Source organism: Salvelinus alpinus, chromosome 26, assembly GCF_045679555.1.
Source record: "Salvelinus alpinus chromosome 26, SLU_Salpinus.1, whole genome shotgun sequence".
NCBI lineage: Eukaryota > Metazoa > Chordata > Actinopteri > Salmoniformes > Salmonidae > Salvelinus > Salvelinus alpinus.
The window spans coordinates 1,646,281-1,651,682 of NC_092111.1; positions in this window are offsets into that span (position 1 = coordinate 1,646,281).

Below are 5,402 nucleotides of genomic sequence, written 5' to 3' on the forward strand. Positions count from 1 at the left end.
AAAAATCCTGCAACTAGTGAGGCCCGGTCACCCGTAAACCTGCCTACTCGAACCCATCCTCTCCTCCCTTCTCCAGACCATCTCTGGAGACCTTCTCCCAATCCTCACCAACTCATCCCTGACCACTGGCTGCGTCCCATCTGACTTCAAAATGTCCCGAGTCGCTCCCCTCCTCATCAAACCAACACTCAACTCCTCTGACATCAAAAACTACAGACTGGTATACCTTCTTTCTTTTCTTTCCAAAACACTTGAGCGTGCTGTCTCTGACCAACTCTCTCACTATCTCTCTCAGAACGATCTTCTTCACCCCAACCAGTCAGGCTTCAAGACAGGTCACTCAACTGGGACTGCTCTTCTCTGTGTCACGAGGCTCTCCGCACTGCCAAAGCTAAATCTCTATCCTCTGTTCTCATCCTCCTAGATTTATCTGCTGCCTTCAACACCATGAACCATCAGATTCTCCTCTTCATCCTCTCAGTGCTGGCTGTCTCAGGCTCTGCACACTTTTGGATTGTATACTACTTGGCAAGCCGCTCCTACCAGGTGATGTGGAGAGGATTTGTCTGCACCACGTACACTCACGACTGGTGTCCCCCAGGGTTTGGTTCTAGGCCCGCTCCTCTTCTCTCTATACACCAAGTCACTCGGCTCTGTCACATCCTCACATTGTCTCTCCTATCATTGCTATGCGGATGACACTCAACTACTTTTCTCCTTCCCCCCTTCTGAAACCTAATAGATTTGCAAAAATGTATTTTTTTTTAACGGTTTTTGCTTTGTCATTATGGGGTATTGTGTGCAGACTGATGAAGGGAAAAAACAATTTAATCACTTTTCGAATAAGGCTGTAATGTAACAAAATGTGGAAAAAGTCAATGGGTCTGAATACTTTCCAAATGCACCGTATATAGCATTAGCTGAAACAGAGCAGTATGAATAAATGGAGAAAAAACATTATGTGGACAGAGGGGCAGGGAGTTCTAAAATAAATATGTCATTGTTAATTTCGCTAAGGAGGATGATGAAATAAACATGTTTTATTTCCGCTATATACATTTTTAAGAAACTGACTTTGTTGCTTAAAGTACTTTTTTTCTGTTTCCATGTTATAGATCTTGGGCTCACCCAAGTAAATGCTGGCAGGAATTAATAATGACATGAACTAAATTATAGATATTTATTCATTACTAATTTGATAATTAAATTGAGGGGAGTTTGTTGTTCTTCTGAATATCGATCCTTGGAATGAAATGGGTATTTACTCTTAATAGATTATTCTCAATGATTAAGTCATGTTAACTACATTTTTGGGAGAAAAATAAATATAAATGAATGTTCCTTGACATCCTAATAGAGGCACCCCATTTGCTTGGTAATATTTAGCCTCTTTGCAACATCAGCCTTCTCTGCCTACATCATACCTCTCCCCCCTCCTCTCTCTCTCAAACTAGTATTTTAGACGACACCCACTTTTAGACTACACCCCGCTGTGAGAGCGACACCCAGACACAAACACCCACACCTCTACACTCCCCATCTTTCTGTCTGACCTTCTCTCTCTCTCTCTTTGCATGTTCCTCTACTCATACACCCACCCACCCTTCCCTAATCCTCACTTCTAGACATCCATTGCCTTCCACTGCCTGGTTGGCTTTGTCTCTTTGTGTCACACCTCTTATTGCTTGTGTAAATCTTTCCAATATTCCTCCTCTTACAGTCTTAGTTGGAATGTATCTCTACAATTTGTGTGATTTTGCTAATACAGAACTTTTTTTTCACATCCATTAGTAAAGACTAAAATTAACAAATTTTTTCAGCTTTCAATATGTTTATAAATTTTATTTTATAAAGCATCTCATGTCTGGATTTCACTGTTTTGCACTGTTTTTGTCTTGTATCACACCCAGACTTTTGACCATCTGGTATGTAATTACACTTACAAAAGTCTTGATAATTAGAACATATTTAACGCACCTGTTTAAAAAATATACATATTAGATGTGCATAAGCCGTTTGTAAAAATGTTTAACACAAAATACAGTCGTCTCCAAGTCATTATCACCATGATAAGCTACATACATGATAACGTTTTTTATAAAGTTTGGGTACTTGGTTACCATGGATATGAATAGTGACAGTGGAGAACGTGGATATCATGGAAAGAGATTCAAATTTTGATGCCGGTAAATTATAGGAAAAAAAAGGTAAATATGACTTGAGAAGTTAATATTTTTATTGTACGTCAATGCCAAATAGGCTATAATTTCATCAAATTATGTTAGATTTTGAAAGAAAGTTTGGGATACATTGTATGCTAGCTGTTCAACTGGAGAATTCCTGCTATTTATGACCAAATACTGTAAAAATGTCATTCCCACCACTTAAGGACAGAATCTGGTTGGCAAAGATTGGCAGTGGAATGGCCCATACTGAAGAGCTTAGTGACTTTTTTTTGTTTTACCTTTATTTAACTAGGCAAGTCAGTTCAGAACAAATTCAAATTTTTAATGACAGCCTAGGAACAGTGGGTTAACTGCCTTGTTCAGGGGCAGAATGACAGATTTGTACCTTGTCACCTTGCGGTTACTAGTCCAACGCTCTAACCACTAGGCTACCCTGCCGCCCCAACTGGCGCCGTCATAGGATGCCACCTTTCCAACAGGTCAGTTTGTCAAATTCTGCTATTCTATATGTATGGGAAGCGGCAAGACTATGGAGATCATAGCATTTATGAATACAGTGGCAAGAAAAAGTATGTGAACCCTTTGGAATGACCTGGATTTCTGCATAAACTGGTCATCAAATGTGATCTGATCTTCATCTAAGTCACAACAATAGACAAACATAGTGTGCTTAAACTAATAACACACAAGTTATTGTATTTTTATTGTCTATATTGAATACATCATTTAAACATTCAGTGTAGGTTGGAAAAAGTATGTGAACCCCTAGGCTAATGACTTCTCCAAAAGCTAATTGGAGTCAGCTAACCTGGGGTCCAATCAATTATACGAGATTTGAGATGTTGGTTAGAGCTGCCTTGCCCTATAAAAAAACATTCACAAAATTGGAGTTTGCTATTCACAAGAAGCATTGCCTGATGTAACCCATGCCCTTGAACAAAGAGATCTTCGAAGACCTAAGATTAAAAATTGTTGACTTGCATAAAGCTGGAAAGAGTTACAAAAGTATCTCTAAAAGCCTTGATGTTCATCAGTCCAAGGTAAGAAAAATTATTTATAAATGGAGAAAGTTCAGCACTGTTGCTACTAAGAAGTATCCTAGAGTGTCAGCTAAAGATTTACAGAAATCTCTGGAACATGCTAACATCTCTGTTGACGAGTCTGCAATATGTAAAACACTAAACAAGAATGGTGTTCATGGGAGGACACCTCAGAAGAAGCCACTGCTGTTAAAAAAAAACACAGCTGCACGTCTGTAGTTTGCAAAAGTGCACCTGGATGTTTCACAGCACTACTGGCAAAATATTCTGTGGACAGATTAAACTACAGTTGAGTTGCTTGGAAGGAACACACAACACTATGCGTGGAGAAAAAAAGGCACAGCACACCAACATCAACATCATCCCAACTGTAAAGTATGATGGAGGGAGCATCATGGTTTGGGGCTGCTTTGCTGCCTCATCAACGGGAAAATGAATTCCCAAGTTTATCAAGACATTTTGCAGGAGAATGTTAGGCTATCTTTATGCCAGAAGTTGGGTTCAACTTAGAAGTTGGGTTCAACAGAAGTTGGGTGATGCAACAGGACAACGACCCAAAACACAGAAGTAAATCAACAACAGAATGGCTTCATCAGAAGAAAATATATGCCTTCTGGAGTGGCCCAGTCAGAGTCCTGACCTCAACCCGATTGATATGCTGTGGCATGACCTCAAGAAAGCAGTTCACACCAGACATCTCAAGAATATTGCTGAACTGAAACAGTTTTGTAAAGAGGAATGGTCCAAAATTCCCCCTGACCGTTGTGCAGGTCTGATCTGCAATTACAGAAAACGTTTGGTTGAGGTTATTGCTGCCAAAGGAGGGTCAACCAGTTATTAAATCCAAGTATTTCCAAAGGGTTCACACACTTTTTTATTGCCACTGTATATAAACTATTGATACTATGAATGCTGAGGGACTATAGATGCTGTAGGACCCATAGATGCTATACCTATAGGGACTATGGATGCTATTGGGACTATTGATGCTCAGGGACCATTGATACTGTAGAGACTATGGCAACTATGGAGACTATAGAGGAACCGCAGAATATATATACAGTATGTGTACATAGGAGGTAATGATGGGTGAGACGGGAGATTACTGAGTATGTGACTGAGGATGAGAGTATTGTGTGCTTGACTAATTAACTGAATAGGGGGTTAGCCCCGGTGTGAGAGTTGTGTGAGATGACGTGTTAAGCTGGAAGTTATTTTCTAAAGAGTTCAACAAAGGTTTTTGAGTATGGGAAAGGGGAATAGTAAGAGTAGGATGGAGGATCCATGCTGGGAACCAAAAGGGCTGTGTAGTGTAATGGCAAAAAAAATGGTAGGGGGGTACTGAACCAAACAGAGGACTGGACAAAATGGACAGATGGACATTTCCCCATTGATGGGACACTGAGCACAGAAAGACTGGAGTCTTTGAGAGGCCAACTTGAAAGTAAAGAAAGAAAACACAAGAAGGTTAAAGTGAAGTGGGATGATTTCAGAAAGTGGAAGAGAGAAGCAGAACATGCTAAGGATAAAGCTGTAAGAGGACTGGTGGTAAAGCAAGTGGAACTGGAGAGGAAAGAGGAATATAGAAAAAGAAGAAGCCTGGCTGGCCTTTCTCTGAGGGGAACCCTTGCATGGGGGACCACCTTGTATCCCCCACCAGCACACGGAGATAGTGGCCTCCCACCCCCTCCTAACCCAGTTGGGGTTGGGCCTGTGCCAGGTAGAGGACCTGCGGGATTGGGAGCTTTTGGAGGGGCTGCATGTGCTGGTGCTGGAGCTGAAGACAGAAAGCTAACAGCAAAAACAAGGACCAAAGCGAACGAGCAGAGAGGAACAGAGGAGAGGAAGAGTGAAGAGGAGGAGCTCAGGAAAGAACTTGAGAAACGTACGAGACAAGTGGAAAGTAGAGAAACAAGAAGCAAATTAAGAAGTGCAAGCAGGAGGAATGAAGAAGAAAGTAGCCAAGATGAAGATAAAAAAAGAGCAGCAGCGAGGACAGCAATGAAGGACAAGGCAGAAAAGACCAGCAGAAGAACAGAAAGAAAACCTCCAAAAAGACGGTTGAGGGAATGTTTCCAATAAGACGCTACCCCAACCCCAACGGAGGTGGGATGTTGGAAATGGAGAAACCGTGGGATGCTGACGAAATAAAAGCAATAGTGGGCAAAGTCATTGA